Consider the following 18417-nt stretch of genomic DNA (forward strand, 5'->3'; position numbering starts at 1 on the left):
TAGTTTGTATTTTCTTCTGATATTTTAATAGCCTAGACAGATCATAAAGGAAATATTTGGCATATGTAAATACATAACACATTCAGAATAAAATATAAGCAAGTAGATTAATAGGATATCACAGTTCTTAGCTCCATGTCTTACCTCCTCTCAGCCAAAAGCGATAGAAGATGAGAAGAGAAACTAGTCTCTCGGCTATATTTAGATAAATAAGAATATGTATATGTCAAGATGCCTCTCTGTACAATTAGTCAAATTTCCCAATAGACTGTTATTTTAGCATCTATTAGGAAGAGAAGGAGAGACACTGAGTTTAGATGAGTTTTACTATTATAAGTTAAACAATTATCATCAGGAATTTGGGAAAAGTTCAACTTACACTGAAACCTTAAAATAAGAATAAGAATGTTCAGGGGACCTGTGAGGCCTTTAAATGAATTTTAATTTCATCTCTTTAGATGTTAATGGCTTTTGTGGGCAACAGTGTTTTCTAAATGTCAGGGAATATGGGTTTCTGTAAGCACTAGTACTAGGGGAAAAAACATATTAAATTTGGCTCTTAGGTGAGCTTAGATGAGAATAAATAGGAAATTTAAGGTCACAAATCGTGTTTAGATAAACGACACAGCACAGTGACTAATCTAGCCTTAATATGTATTGGAAGGGAATGTCACCAAGTGCACATACTCAGTACATATAAACTGAACATGTTTAGTACCTCAATTCTCTTAACATTTATACATTTTAAAAGCAATATATGAATACAGCTTACATGTGCTATTTTTCTTCATTAGGTCACATTATTATTATATATTATATTAACATGATAAATATTGCACTTAAACATTTTCATTAAAAATAATCTCTAAAGGCTGATACAACCCCAGAGTGTGATGTAGAAAAACTGGAAATGTTGGGAGAGACGGATAATGGGAAGTAGAAAAAATAAATAAATAATGGGTCTCAAAACTGAGAGAACTGAATGAATGGCACAGTTTAATAATTTCCCTTCAATCATGGCATTCATGTTTTCTAGCAAAGATACAAAAACTGGATATGACTTTAGTTACATGGTTACATCTTTACCTTTTAATTTATATGAAAAAATAATACTTACCTTATTTTGAAAAACCCTAGCTTGAGGATTTAAGCTATTAAGAAAAAAAGCTTGTGTTGGAGGTAGGAGGAATTGATTTCTTTAAACAAACAACAAAAGGAAAACCCAGTAACACACATCTGGGTCAGAGCAATCAGAAAGGAGAGTCAGAGGGTAAACTTAGGGAATGGATTATCTAGGCAATATGTGAAAACTAACTGGTCAGAGCAAAAGAGGAATAATTGATTAACAAGCCAGGAGCACCCTAGATTGGAAAATATGACCAGTACTTTTCTCTAGTAGGGAAGATATTCAGAGAATTTTGAAGAAAATTTGAATTTGAAGAAAAATAGGGAAATGTTAAGCAGGTAATTAGTCACTTTAGATAATTAATATTATGGCTAAACGCCTGGCCTCTGAAACCAGACATTTTGATTCAAATCCCTGTTCTACTATATTAGCAGTGGGGTCTTAACCTCTCTGTGCATCAGTTTCCCTAATCTATGAATCGCAGCAGTATTAATTTTACCTCTTTTATCGGATAGCGGTGAAGAATAAATGGGTATGTGTCTAGTGTATGCTAAATGCCATCCACATATTTGCTATTATTATTCTCATTATTATTATTATTTTCCCTTCCAAATATGGAGGCTTTGGGAAAAAGAAAAATGCTTAAAGTAGATGAGTACAAAATGAAAGAAAACTAAACAGATCAGTTGAAATTATTAACAAATGGACAGTGATAAAAATATTTGATGGATGTTGTATATTTGGTGTTGCTTTCTAAATTTCAGAGGTGAAATTAAAGGTACATGTGTTTTAATATCCCCAAATAAAATCTTAGCCAAGAAAGCATGAGTGAACAAACACAATTTCTGACAGTATCTAATGACAGACAGTACTAGTTCTGGTACTTGGGTGGGGTTATGTGACAGACCTTCATGTTCTGTCTGGGTCCACTGATTAGCATATGAGCTAAGAAGGCTGTTGGGAAATTACTTGAGTTCAGAGCACAGTTGCAATACAGACCAATAAAGATGTGTTTCATGTGCATATATGAAAAACAGATGTGTATATCCATGTGTCTGACTGACTACAGAAAACCTGAAGAAAGCCAAATTTCAGTCAAGTGTAGTCTCCTGAGAGAGAATCATTTTGAGGGCAGAAAAATTACAGTGTGCCCAAGTGGCCTAATCTTATAAGGAGTGACTAGATTTAAGAGCAAAGATTCTGTTACACATTTGGGCACAAGTATGACACTGCTCAGAAGTAGGGAAACTGGGTTTTTCCTCTCATGTTAGGGGACTGTCATGTTGTCAGAATCTACAGTCGAGCTGAGAACTTCCTGCAGTGATGAAAATGTTCTGTCCAAGAGGGCTGCCACTAGAACATGTGGCTAATTAGCATCTGAAATATGGCTAGTGTGACAGAAGAAATGAATTTTTAATTGTATTTAATTTTAATTAACTGTAAATATAAATAGTCATGTGTAGCTAGTGTCTACTGTACTAGACAGTATAGACTAAAAGCATCACTGGTCAGCAGGAAAGTACCTATGAAGGTTCACTGTTACCAAGATAAAGCAACTCAGGGGCTCTGTGGTCAAGAATATGAAGCCTGGAACTAACTATCTGACGCCTATCCTGGTTCTACCGCTCATTAACAAGGTAAAAAGTTAAGCTGGGTGACATATGGGACTTCCAGCTTCTGTCTGGGATGTAGGAAGCTGAGAAAAACATGTTCCTGCCCTTACAAAACCAAAAGTAAAAATTCCAGATAATCTGAAAATACCTAATCTTTTTTGAACTCATCAGAGAGCTGAGAATTCTGGGCAATAAACTAACTGGAAATTTAAGGAAAGACAGGTACTTTCAAGAAGAGCAAGGACACTAACACTTCACACCTAAAGCTGATGCAGCCAGACACTGCGAAGAATTCATCTAGGTTAAGGGACAAAATCTCTCAACAAGTTGGTAAAGGCCAACTATAAAGGGCCAAGTAAAGGCCAAGTATGGGCTCAGGAGAGAATATAGACCCCTAGAAACTCCAGACATGGGGAATTTTATACGTTCTTTGCCACTAACTAACTAAAAGATGAGAGAGAGGCTGAAGAAAGAATTCTTCATGATGCAGACTGGGGGAAAGCAACAGCAGTCCCCCAGATTATTTTCCCCTTCCCAGTCTCCCCTACAGAACCAAAACCTTAGGTTGCTATGGGAAGCAAAATAAACACTGTTAACCTTAGGACCCTGATGAAAACCCATTTTGTCTAGATTAAGGGACAAGAATAGATGCTGTGCCCACACCTCTGGCTGGGACAGAGGTACAAATCCGAAGAAAGACATACCTCTGAGACTCAGAGACCCAGTACCTGCCCACCACTGAGGCTTAATCACAAACACAGATAATGACCCTCTTCTACCCTCCCCCTGGACCAGGCTAATACGTGTTAAATAACAAGTAACCCTGGTGCAAGAACATGGAAGAGGGGCAAGAACATGAAGAGAGGACTTCTCTGAGACATAGCACAAAGGGCACACCTGAAACTAAGAATGGAACAAATACTGAGAAAAGCTTCTGGTAAGCTAGTCCCTACCCTAAACACAAGGTAATGCCAGAGAAATTTGTAGCCTGCGGTACACCAAAAGTAATCAGAGCAACAACAAATCCCAAACCGACTTGATTAACTCACATCCCCACACTAAAGGGGGATAAAAGATATGCCTATTTCTAAGCATAAAAACTACCTGTTTCTACTGTGTTACATACGATTTTTACCTTTCAACAACAAACATTATAAGGCATACAAAAAAGCACAAATAAAAGCACTCCCAAAAGACAAAACAATTAACAGAATCAGATATAGATATAAAGAGATATTAGAATTCTTAGACAAGAAATTTAAAATGACTATAATTTAATGTGTAAATCGGTCTAACAGAAAAGGTAAACAAAATGCAAGATCAGGTAAGTAATTTTAACAAAGAAATAGAAACTATCAGGAAACAACAACAAATGTTGGTGAGGATGTGGAGAAAGGGGAACCTCTTACATTGTTGGTGGGAATGCAAGCTAGTACAGCTACTCTGGAAAACAGTATGGACATTCTTCAAGAAGTTAAAAATAGAGCTATCCTACAACCCAGCATTTGCACTACTAGGTATTTATCCCAAAGATATAGATGTAGTGAAAAGAAGCAGCACATGCACCCCAATGTTTATAGCAGCAATGTCCACAAAAGCCAAACTGTGGAAGGAGCCGAGATGTCCTTCAACAGATGAATAAAGATGTGGTTTATACATACAAGAGAGTATTACTCAGCCATCAGGAAAGATGAATACCTACAACTTACATCAACCTGGATGGAACTGGAGGGTGTTATGCTAAGTAAAATAAGTCAATCAGAGAAAGACAATTATCATATGGTTTCACTCATATGTGGAATATAAGGAATAGTGCAGAGGATCATAGGGAAAGGGAAGGAACACTGATGGGAAGAAATCATAGAGGGAGATAAACAATAAGAGACTCTTGTCTTTGGGAAACAAACTGCAGGTTTTGGAAAGGGAGGTGGGTAGGGGGATGATGTAACTGGGTGATGGGCATTAAGGAAGACACATGACTTGATGAGTACTGGGTGTTGTACGCAGCTAACGGACTACTGAACATTACATCAAAATCTAATGGTGTATTGTATGTTGTCTAGTTGAATTTAAATTTAAAAAAATGCTAGAAATGAAAAACACAAAGATGAAGAATGCATTTCATCAGTACATCTGAAGTAACCATGTGGGGAAAGAATCAATTTATTGGAAGATAAGTTAATAGAAACTACCTAAACTGAAATACACAGAGAAAAAAGTAGGAAAAAAAAATTCAGAGGATCCAAGAGCTGCAGGACTATATCAAGCCAACCATTTAATATAAATATAATTAAAATCTCAAAAAGAAAAGAGAGAATAAGGCAGACAAAAATATTTTAAGAAATAATAGTCAAGAGTTTTCCCAAAAATAATGACAGATACTAAATCATAGATCCAATCTCAGAAAACAGGAAATAGAGGGAAAAGGAAGAGAGGGGAGGGAGACAAAAAATAAAGTTGTTTCAACTCTGTATGCTTTAACATTTTTACCTGTAAATTGGATATAATAACATTGTTTCTTTTGATGATTAGATGAAATTTAGTGAAACACTTAGAAGAGTGATGAAAACACAGTAAGTACTCAATAAATGTTATTATGCAATGCCACAGTTCCACCATCACCAAGGAGTGACAGCCGATTTTAATTCTAGTGACTTGACACAGGAGCATGATCTTACTGGTAAGTCAGTGTCAGAGTCTGGGAGTCCCCGGTTAGCTGGCCATAATAGAAATGAGACTACCAATGAGCACATAGAAGTTGCTATTCTGAGAATTCCTAGAAATGCTTTGCTAATAGAACTCTGCAACTTGCTGCATTTTCTACAAGAATGAGAACTTAGAGTTGGCAAGAAAGTGGTATTGATGTTAATAAGACTCCAAGCACAGGATGGGAATCTCTGGGACACTAAATATTAATAATATACCAAGCACTGTGCTATACCCTTTACAGACTTTATTTCGTATCTTTCTAATAGCAATTCTCTAGGATAGCTATTAGTAATATTCCCACTTTACAAATGAGGCTCAAAAAGATTAAGTGACTTCCCAAGTCCAAATTGCTAAAAAGAAGTAGTGTCAAGTTTTGAACCCAGACCTGCCTATATCTAAAGCCAAAATTCTGTTCCAAACATAACTCTATATTCTTGTTATTTGGCATTTACGAGTGCTCAAATTCACTTAATTCCTGATCTACCTTAAGCTATACAAGATCAGCCCTTCACTTAACTGTCCTAATTCATCTTTATGTGTGTGTGCTACTGAAACTCTAAGCAACACACAAAGTCTTATTCACTACTCCAACACTGCAGTCTTATGACGTCCTAGCCACTGTGCTAAGTACTTCATACAGGTTAATTACCTCATTACCTCACAAAGGAGGTATCAGTAAACATAGTCTACAGATTTAAAAATTGACACACATGGCAGATACTCTTTGTGCCTTATGCCTGTGGTGTAGGAAAGGTGGGCTGGATGCTTAAGAGTGATGTATACTCTCTCCAGAGTTTCCTATGATGGTCATAACCTGTTTGCTAATGCACCTGTATTGACTTCCTTGCCTAGCCCATCTCACTTCCCCAATCCTTTGGCGAGGCTTTTTAGAATCACTTCCCAATAAATTACCTATATTAAAATCCTTATTATAAGCTCAGTTTTGGAAGAACTCAAACTAAGTCAGACTGTAATTAGTGTCTGGTGAATTTTAAACTTAAATTTTAAACAGAATTTTCAGTCTGGCTCCATACAATAATTACCCAGAAAACAATTTTTAATATTTTTTTAATATTTTTTAAATATTGTTGGGTACCACTCAACAAAGATTTTGATTCAGTGATCTGGGAGGAGCCAAATATCAGAATATTTAAAATACTCTTGACAAGATTCTATAGCCAGGGTAGAGAACCTCTTCCCTAAAGTGTGTTTCCACTGCAGTAATGTGATGATACATGGCTCATTTTTCCAGTGGACCATGAATATCTTAAGAGGTTTTGTCTTATTCATCTTTTCATTTCAGTTTCTTAGACTAGTATATAATATGTGTATTCATGTATTGAATGAAAAGAATCCATTCAAGTAATATTACTGTGGGGCACAGCTGGTGGTGGTTTTAAATATGTATCCTTGCATTCTTTGATACTCCTCCCTCCCAAAAGTAAAACCTAACTCTCCCCCTTGAGTATGATCTGGATTTAGTGATTCTTTTCTAATGAATAGAATGTGGTAGAAGTAATGATACGTCACTTTACAGACTAGGTTATAAAAGATGCAGCTTCCATTTTGGATGCCAGTGTGCATGCTCTCTTGCTCTCTCTTTTTCTCTCAGATCACTCACTTCGGGGGAAGTCATATGGTGGGCAGCCTTATGAGAGGCTCCCATAATAAGGAACTGAAGCCTCCTGCCAAGAGCCATGTGAGTGCTTAGAAATGGATCCTTCAGGCCTGGCATAGTCTTCAGAGACTACAGGCCTGGCTGACAACTGCAACCTCACAAAAGACCCTGAGCCAGAACCACACTGCTAAACAACTCTTAGATTCCTGACTATGAGAAAATATGTGAGGTAATAAATGTTTGTTGTTTTAAGCTGCTAAATTTTATAATAATTTACATGCAAAAATAGGTAATGAATACAGTTCTTCATCAGGGTGTACCAAGTCAAAATTCTCTGAGCTATATGAATTAGACAGCAACCCAGGTTTAATCTGGGAACAAGATGACCCAACCATAATCCACAAATCTTTCAAAAAAAAAAGACCAAAGTGGATGTTTGTAAAAAATATCATACCAGAGAAAAGCTTCCATAAATGAACTCACCTAGTGCATTGCAGTTCTTGTCTTCATTGGAAAATCCATACAACAGCCCTGTTAAGTTAGCCCAATTCCATTTTTGCTATAATTCTGAAGTCTGCCATGACAAAGAGAGTTTTTGTAGGCCATTGTGTCCTAACCACAGTTAGGGAAGTTCTGCTACTATTCTTTAGGACCACTTGCTGTAAATAGAGTACTTACTTATTATTTAAAGCTTAGTGAAAATGAAAGATTTCTTTCTAATGGAAAAATTTTCAAGACCTAAAGTCCCTGGTTTTGGTAGCAGACCTTCTTTCTATAAAGAGGTAAACTATCTAAGATCAGGTCTCTTAAAAGCAGATCCAAACCCGTCTAACTTCAAGAAGAAAGACAGAGAATTCACCCTTCTACTATTTCTGTTGTATTTGGACCAACAGATTGGACAGTGCCCACGTGCATTGGTGAGGGTCATCTTCTTTACTGATTCTACTAATTCTTCTTGAAACAACACTCACAGACACACCATCAGCAGCTTCCTCAAGGCAGAAGCTCCCAGGAGAAGGCGGTAAGGGAGTGGGAGAAAGAGTGGGACAAAAAGAGGAAGAAGACAATCGAGGCTGGGATTTCCTTTCTGATCAACCCTGACCCTGATCCAGGAGGGAGAGTTCATTCTAAAGAGCCAGGAGGCTCCAGTGCCCAATAACAAACCTCTTGACTAAGTTGAAGGTGTTAGGGGTTAGCAGCAAAACCTCAAAAACATGGGGGATGGGTATACAGAGTGATTCAAGGGGATCTGAATGGGACCCCAGCAGAGAATTCTACAGAAACAAACTGTGGACACTAGCAACATTATTCCTTCCATGCATAATTGCTATAATTAGCAAATAAAAACCAGGATGCCTAGTTAAATTTGAATCTTAGATCAGGAGTATAAAAAAACTCCTGTATTTTAGTTGGAATCCTATCTTTTAGTTTCCTGTGTGGATTTTTTTTCTTTTTCTTTCTTTCTTTCTTTTTTTTTTTTTTTTGGTGGGTTTTATTGTTGTTTTCTGGGGTTTTTTGCAAATGGAAAAGACTTCATTAGACAGCAGAGTTATGTCTTAGGTCAGCGGGTACCTCATATTACCAACCAATCAGTTTGAAAGCTTACTCTTATTGTTTATGCAATGTGAAATATCAGGATAAAAAATCAAAGGTATTTAAATATGTCACTCATTTACTCGATGCCCTATCCATCTTGTAAACATTTACTAATTAAGTGCTAACTACCAGGCAATGCTGGGAATAAAATAGTGAGCAAAACAGGAATCTATGTCTGTTCTAATAGGACTAATGATTTCAAATATCTAGATACATAACCACATTTTAAATTTTCATAGATTCCTGGCATTCTATAAACATATTCTGGATCTAAAGGAAACACTGCTTATTTGATCAACATTATTTTTCTTGAAATGCTTTATCTATTCATTTAGAAGTAACGGGTAGGGGAGGATACCACTGTTTAAATATTCAGTTCATTTGATTCTATGTGTCATTTAACCTACATGATTTAATCTAATTTTACCAGTTAAAGAAGTATAGAAGTTAACTCTCAGACATTTGCTAGGAAAAAAACTACATATAATTTGGGTTTTTTGGAATAGGCTCCTCAAGAGCATGCCACAAAGTGTATTATACTTTAATAGTACAATAAATAATTTGCTCAGAGAACAACAGTCTTGTCAAAGACGGTTTTCAACTAAAATATTTAAGAAGAGATCACAAGTGTTTCCAAAGTATTACACTCTAGGGGGCGCCTCAGTGGCTCAGTCAGTTAAGCATGGTTCTGGAATCTAGCCCTGCGAAGAGCCAGTGGTGGGCTCTGTACTCAGCTGGGAGTCCTCTTCTTTTCCCTCTGCCCCTACCTCTGCTCATGCATACTCACTCTCTTCTCAAATAAATAAATAAAATCTTTTTTTTTAAAGGAAAGGAATACATTAAAAAAAAAAAAACCAAAGTATTATACTCTGTTATTTTATGTCATGAGTAAATCTATATCACTATCACCATCATCTTAATGGTTTTTTAAACTGTTCCTCTAGTATATCAGAGCGTACTATTTTTATTTTTAGTCACAATCAGTAGCACTCATTTCCTCAGAGATGACAGACTTGTTATGTTGCCAATTCAAGTCTTCAATTTCCTAATTTCATTCAGAAGTGCAATATTGTTTAATCTGTTGTTGTAGAAGGACTCTGCATCCACTAAAGACCTATTTTAGCAACAGCTGGAAAAAGAAGGTATTATTTTTAGAAGTATCTTGGTAAACAAAGTACAAAATATAGATGAACTTCACAAGGTCCCATTTATTTCAACCTGAAAATTGCTTCAGTGTTACTTAGCCTCTTTCCCATTATTTAAAAGGAAAAAAATTTTTAAACAGAAAAATAAACAGCTGAATCAACTTCAGTAGAAGAATGATCACAAATATATACATAAGAAAACCGAATAGAGATTTTTTAAAATCTAGTCCTTCTGCTTTTGCATGCTATTTTGAAACCTTATTTCATCCCTCAGAATATTGAAGGAGACAAAGTTTGGTAAAGAACAATGTCACCCCCAAAGAACTGGCAGAGCTCCAATGGAATATAGATTCTGATAAAAGCTTAGCAAAGGTTTTTCTATATAACAGTTGTCAAAGTTTAAGTAAAGCTAAAACTGTCACTCAGCCAGCTGCCTTATTACTGACCCTAAGACTCTTCAAGAAACTAACCAGTGGCTCCACATCCCATCTATTTGCTACCTTGTAGTGAGAGAGAGAACTCTATGGTCTCTGGCTGGCCATAGTCTAATGGGAACTAGGAATATGAAGAATCCCAAGGAAATTGCATACTTGTAAAGTTGAAATGAATATTCTTTAGTGATCCATAAACAATTCCAAGATAATATCCAGGAAATTACATAATACCCCAAAATGTATTCCAGGAGATACTAGTTCCATGGATTCTAAGAGAGATTGGTGGGTGTAAAGGTGGGGAGGGATACCAAAGTCAAAAATTAGAAACACCTGAAAAAAATTGAAAGGATTTTCTCCCACCAAGTAAGGGTCTTTTAATATGTTAATGTATACTGTGACCCTCCAAAGGTGTGGGCTTTGCAGTTGCCTAATCTTTTTTTAAGCCCCAGAGCCTTTTTCCCAACTGAGGAAATCACTGTTGTTCAGACAGCACTCATCTCTGTGCTCCCTCCATCCACCTACCAAGAAAATTTGAATTTTAAAGAAAGGGTCCAAACCTGAACCAAAATGCTGAAGGCTGCATTTCTCTAGGTAGACTAACAATAGATGTAGAAGATTTTGATGAGGTATTTCAACTTCACAGGGCTTCTGGTGACACATCTGCCACCAAGAATCAGGGACAGCTCTGCTAGCACACAGAGAGAAAAAACAGTATTTCTTAGCCAGAGTTTTTGGAAATAAAAGCTGCTTTTCAGAGTTTGCTCTTATCTTCAAATTACACTTTTTTTTCAAATTGTAAGGAACCACCTTTAATTTATTTTCTCCTAGGACTGAGACTTAATCTTCTAGGAACAAAAGGGAAAAGCTGTTAAACTATCATATGCAAATATACTCTTTAGAAAAGAGACTAGCTATTCTGCTACAACAGCCACATGGTAAAATTCAAAACTTGCAAAGTGTTCATTGCATCCAAAGCATATGCAAATGAATATTCCCGTGAGGTCAAGCCAATCCATTTTCTTCTCCCAAAAATGTCCTCTGCAATAGGTCACTTAATTTTAGATGCTCAGGGTAATGTCTTATTACTCACACATTATGTTGGACAAATTTACTACATGGAATATTCATTTCCAAAGAGCAAGTTGTTTTTTATACAGTCAACAAAACAGCATTTGTGAACTCTGTTGAGAAAAAAAAAAATTATACTTAAATCAAATATATTCAGTAAAATTTGCTGATTTTTGGTGGGGGCATATCCTCTTGGCCAATAGGTTTACTCTCTACTTTTTTCTTTTTAAAAGTTTATTATTTATCTGAAGGTCTCTGTTTTTTTATTAAAGAGGAGAGGAAAGAGTGCTGTCAATTTCAAAACAATCTGCTACTGACACATTAGAAGAGGATTTAATTATCCCATCATAAAAAGCTAGGAAAGCAAAATAAATACATTTAACAGAGAGACACTTAGCTACTCTAATTGCTTATGTGCTATAAGGGCTTTCAAATAATAAGCCCTTAAATAATAAATTAATATGGGAAAGAATAATGATACCCAGGTGCAAAACCTGAATCTGAGAGCTAGGCCCGCATGCTCAATGTCATAATTGCCTCCATTACCACATTCTGGCCTGACCTGAGGGTTTTAGCCATGGAAACTGGATGGAAATGAAAGACAAACTATGCTCAAATCAGAGGATCACACAATAGAGACCAGGTATCTAAACAACTACTTGAAATGTAAAAGCAAGCTACAGTTTTATAGGAGACATTTCATTTAAACAGGTGCCACCCCTGATGTAAGCCATAAAAGCATGAATTAAGAAAATTCTCCATTAAGAACTTCAGTGTTCTTAGTCAAAATCCTCATAGAAGGAACTTCTTTAATTTCCAAATACTACCTCAAGCTACTCCATTGGAACTAGATTTTGTTGTTTAAAAAAGGCTCTGTGCTGCTCTGAAGTCCTAACTGGGACAGTTACTACAAGCTTCTGAATGAACCCATTTATTTTTATCTTTTATTTTGTATATTCATACAGTAATTTACCTGATTGACTAATATACTCTAGATAATGATATTTCTGGAGTTCATATTTCTTTTCTTTTTTTTTTTTTTTTAAAGATTTTATTTATTTATTTGACAGATCACAAGTAGGCAGAGAGGCAGGCAGAGAGAGAGAGAGGAGGAAGCAGGCTCCCTGCTGAGCAGAGAGCCCGATGCGGGACTCGATCTCAGGACCCTGAGATCATGACCTGAGCCGAAGGCAGCGGCTTAACCCACTGAGCCACCCAGGCACCCCTGGAGTTCATATTTCTTAACTCCATAAGAGAACAGTGTCTGTAAAAAAAAAAAAATTCAATCTAATGCTAATATCTTCTGGATGTGTGCTCTTGACTTTTCTTTTCATTATCAAGATTAAAGAAGAAGGTTATCCTACCAGTTCACAATTCTGAAATCTGAAAGTTTCTGAAACTTGAAGTTCTTCGTAATTTATTTGACAGCAGAATCTGGCTATTCCTACATTAATGTATTTGATTATATGATACTGCCTAGCTCCTCTGTGGATGTTACAAAATATACAATGTTGATGTGTATACTGTATTACTTTTTTTAAAAATCTGAAAAATTCCTTAACTACAGTATAAAACTGACCTCAGAATCTGAGGAGACTGCAAGCCTGATTATATGTATTGACGGAAGTGCAGTTTGACTTACCTACCAACATACATAAATGACTGAAAAGTGGGACAACTCATGCAATAAGCAAAATTGTTAGAATTGCTATAAACTTCTCTCCTGTGATGCATTCCATGTGACCTGCATTTGATAGCTTGGGGTCTCCGGTATTACTGATAGATTATCTAGATCCAGTATACCACTACATTATAAGATAATATTAGCAAAAAAGAGGTTAACATTCTTTCGTTACTAAATGGATAAATATTATTTTAATTTAAGACCTTTATCAATTTCATTGTTAATATTTCTTTTTTTTTTAAGATTTTATTTATTTATTTGAGAGAGAGAGACAGTGAGAGGGATCATGAGCGAGGAGAAGGTCAGAGAGCGAAGCAGACTCCCCATGGAGCTGGGAGCCTGATGTGGGACTCGATCCCGGGACTCCAGGATCACGACCTGAGCCGAAGGCAGTCGTCCAACCAAATGAGCCACCCAGGCGTCCCTCATTGTTAATATTTCTGATAGACTCCCAAATAAATGAATATAGGTATACTTGCATTGAACATAACTAAACACAAGAAATTATAGACTGCTACTTAGAATATGAAGCTAGAGTCAGAATTTTTTACTTTTACCTTAAACTCATCTAACAGTTGGATTTTTTTTTACCTTGAACATATATAATGTTTATAGTTAAAAAATAATTACCTCTTTTTTAAGATTTAAATTTAAAAATTTTAATGCTACTATATTATTTCAACTTCTTTTATAATGCAGACACAGATATCACACTCAGTCAACTAGTAGGGGACCTTTCCAGATATGCCTTATTATTAATGCCAACTCTTGCTCTTCCATTTCTCTTATTCTCACTGCATTTGAAGTTCCTCTTGTTTAAAACCTCTATGTTTCCTTTGCAGTCCCCGCAGACTATGTAACAGACTACTCTACAACCAGAAACAGAAGAAAAGTGTCCTTTAACATTTCTTGAGTTCTAAGTATAAACATCACCAAAATGGAATGAACAAAATTTGCTCAAAAAGAGTCAGAGACCTCTATCATTGATGGCCAAAACAAAGTCACAGCACATTTTCACAGCCAGTTCAAAATAAGATGAATTTTAACAACTCAGGTATCCTTCTCTATCCCTCCTTAGCATTCCAGAGTGTAACTTTGGCTGAAAATTATCTACAGAAGGCATGCCAGGGACTAATACAGTGTCATATGAGCAAATGAGAAAAGTTCTCCTTCCCAGCTTCAGGTCCAAAAGTAAAATCACAAAGATTCCCTCTCTACATGGATTTATGTCAGTCTGGACTGGAGATTATAGGTTCATGTCCTCAGAAACCAGAGCAATTTTATATTAGTGTTTTTCACAAAAATGTAGTGCAAACATAATAAAACTTTGGTACATTTTTCTAACCCTTTACGTGTTAAAATGTAGTATTTAAAGTGGTAGGTGTTGAACCCATATTCTTTGAGCGAAATTCCACCTGAATTATAGACATTTCCGAACTTAAATAGGTATCGGAATTGAGGTCCTTTTTAGACCAAGACTCTGTAAAGAACCAACCTGTAATCCCCCCTAAAAATTCATAAGGAACCCCATCTCTTTCTCAATATTATCTCACATGATATAATTCCTTGATGTTGGAAAGAACTTAGGGTTCGAAGTTGATGGCCAAGAAAGAATTCTTGAGATGTCTTTGGTGCAAAAAGGTGATTTCATTAAAGCACAGGGAAGGAACCAGGGGCAGAAAGAGCTGCAGTGGGGTCATGAGAATTAAGTGGCTTATTATATACTTTCAAGTTGGGAGTGGGTTAAGGATAACATAAGTCTCTAAGGGATTTTGGAAGCAAGGTTTCCAGGACCTTGAGGGGGCTACTTATTATTGAGAAATGATCATTTATTACATCTAATAATGCCTTCCTTAGTCATGAGACCCTTTGGATGTATGTCAGTAGGACAATGCTTGGGGGATGACTACCAACACATATCTTGGGAGGGATGGGGGTTTAGAGATAAAGGAAATTTCTAAGTGAATTTTTACAATGTTAAAGTAGACTTACAGGATCCTGGTGGTGGGGTGGGTCTAGGAATGTCTTTTGCCCTTAACAAAGTATTAACATTGATACAGTTCAGTCCCTAAAGGAATGTCACTCTGCCTGTTTCAAGGACTTGTCAAGTGGCTGTATGTAGTAAGGGAATTTAATAATTTTTCTTCTGCCTTTGTTTCCCACATCATTCTTCAGAGATTTTTCTCATTTGTTCAATCTAATTTTTAAGTGAGTTTTTCTGGAATGACTAGTACTTTCTTTGGGACAAGACACCACTATATATGGACAACAAAAATAAGATTCTTGTCAAGGAGATAAAAATTTAGTTAAAGTTGTGTTATAAATCCCCCAATATAGCTATAGCTATGTATGTAAGCAATCAGACTTGGAAGAAAAAATGTATGTCTGCGTCGAAATTATATCCACTTTAAAAATGCCAACACCATGACACAATGTTCCTACTTTAAAGTTTCAGGATGGCTGTTTTAGTATTTTACATTAGCTCCTCACCCCTCATTTATTCCTGGATTCATTTAATTTACCTGTCATGCTCCCTTATACAATGAAATCTACTTGGAAGATAAGGGATGACAGGTTACGAGAATCCTATCCATCTCATGACCAAGAACAGAAATGTCAATAACAGAGGAGCTGAACTCAACTGTCTCTGCCCTCTCTCCCCTATCCAGCCTTCTCCATCTCTGTGATGGATACCACCATTCATCCAACTGTGCATGCCAGGAACATACCACTTAATCTCTGGTGTGTTTCTCCCACTGCCACTCCCACCAGTCCTTCATGGATTTTCTTCCTAAACATTCTTCAACAATACCATTCATTGTTCTCCTTCTCTACTTCTCAGTCTAAGCTATCAATCTTGGAATAAAAGTCTCCTAAGAAAACTCCCCAAGTTCATTTTCCAACCCTTTCTCATCAATGCAGATAGTCTTTATAAATAATTATAAAAGTAATACACGGTCAAGAGAAGCACTTCAAAATTCCAAACGTGCAGAAATCCCAAATCTCAGCCCCAAATCCCACCAAACAGAAATAACCACTGCTGTCATTTCTCATAGACCACTATGCATTCATAGATCACTGCTATGCCCAGTATGTCCGCATAATGATTTTCCTTCTTAAGAAAACCACATCGAATTGATAGATAATGACTATTGTTCTTAACTGTAATGTGCCAAGATCTCTGCATCCCTTCCAAGAAAAAGGCTACATGTAATGCCTGCAAATCCCCCATCAAATAGCACTTTATTCTCTTAAAAATCTTACTTGGTTGCTTTATAAGTTTCTATGAAAGACTGTGAAGAAATTTTTTCCACTGGTGTCCTTCCATAAAGAAGGAGGAGAAAGAAAGGAGTATTCAAAGGGAGAGGAAGGTAGGTGGGGAAGAAAGTGGGAGAGAAGGAAGAGGAGGAGAAGAAATGGTGGAGGAAGATAGGGGAAGAAGAAGAGGAAGAAGATGAGGCAACTGATGATAGACAGAAATATTCTTTTCTTTTTTTTTCTTTTTTTTTTTTAAAGATGTTTTCTTTATTTATCTGACAGAGATCACAAGTAGGCAGAGAGGCAGGCAGAGAGAGAGGAGGAAGCAGGTTCCCCGCTGAGCAGAGAGCCCGATGTGGGGCTCAATCCCAGGACTCTGGGATCATGACCTGAGCCGAAGGCAGAGGCTTAACCCACTGAGCCACCCAGGCGCCCCAGAAATATTCTTTTCTGAAACCACCCTGAACAGTTATCTGATGGCCCTGCAGAGGCTAGGAGGAAAGGCATGAATAGGACCTCGTGCTACCTGCCCCATTGCCAACTGAGCTCACTCTAAACCAGCACAAGGGCTCTGAGATAGTTTGAGTGAAGGATTCCAAATCAGGTAGAGAGCAGAGTGATTATACCTAACATAGCAATGCATGGGTATTAACTGGCTCTATCTCATGCTATGCTACAGCTTGTGAATCATTGCTATCAAATAATCAAAGCATGGTCTTGTTCAGAGAGAGGAGACAGACTCATATGTGACAGAAAAAAAAGTAAGTCATTACATTAGGCAAGTAGCAATACTTCATAAACATAGTTTTCTCATTTGTTAAAAGAATGGTGGATGTTCTCTATATAACACCTCCCCATAGGTTGTTCTCTATTATTATCCTTCTAGCTCTAAAATTATTTTTTGTAATTACTTAAATTATATGTTTCTTATTGCTAATCTCTTTAGTTAGCTAGAATATTATTTCTTGAATTGTAATTTGTGGAAAGTTGTGTTCAGCAAGGTCTTAATAGTTTGTTTTCGTTTTTGTTTTTGTTTTTCATAAAAAGCATTCCAGGGTAAAAATAAGTTTGGGAAACACTGGGGTAGTCATGGCTATCCATGTTTATTTCTGGCAGGATTTCTCCTCCCTACTGATATGCTAATGTACCTTATAAATATCCCAACAAAGAACAGTCCACAGCACATAGCACTTCCAAATTTTATCAAGCATATTTATCTAGAAACTTTGCCATTCTAGTTAAAGATGATGGTTATATAACAAATGTTTATATCTTCTCCATTCTGAAAGTTCATGTAAATTATTATAGAAGAAAGAGAAGGTTAAACTCTCAATTGTGAAGAAAATAGAAAAGCCAATAGTTATGAGTTCAAAACAAGTTTGTGGAAAATAATCAAAGTAGCTGCAGGAATAAAGTAAGAGGATAGGAGAAGCCACAAGATGAACAATGTATGAAAACAATCCAGTGAATTCTGTCCATGATCTAAGAGAACCACAAAAAGGCTCTGTTCTCAGAAATACAAATACTATGTTGTGGGAGAAAAATGAGCAAGCTTAGAAGTGAAATATAGAGATCAGAACAGAAGATTAATTGGAAGTTTCTATATGAGGGGCACCTGGATGCTTTAGTCACTTAAGTGTCCAACTCTTGATTTCAGTTCAGGTCATGATCTCAGGGGTCATGAGATCAAGCCCCACATCAGACTCTGTGCTGAGCGTGGAATCTGCTTAAGATTCTCTTTCTTGCACTTCTTCTGCACTTCCCAACCTGCTGTTTTTCTTTTTCTTTCCAAAAGAAAAGAGAAGAAAAGAAAAGAAAAAGTAAGAAAGAAAGAGAGAAAGAAAGTTGCTATATGAAATAATCAACAGCCCCATCTCTCCTATTCCCACACACAACACAGACTGGAGTTCATGATATTGTGATTTATAATGAGAAATATCATATTTGATCTTCATGTCTGCTTTAGGCACTCTTAGAATTTCCTAGGGGACTAGAGCAGCCTTAGGCTATTTATAACAAGCCCTTTTCAGCCATACCTAAGTATATGCTAATAAGGTAACTTTTGGGAAGCCCCTGGGTAACCTAAGAATGGAAGCTGGTTGGTAGAGGAACTGGCCATAATCAGAGTTGAAACTTCCCTAAATCTCTTGCATCCCTCCTCCCCCA

Source organism: Neovison vison, chromosome 9, assembly GCF_020171115.1.
Source record: "Neovison vison isolate M4711 chromosome 9, ASM_NN_V1, whole genome shotgun sequence".
NCBI classification, from domain to species: Eukaryota; Metazoa; Chordata; class Mammalia; order Carnivora; family Mustelidae; genus Neogale; species Neogale vison.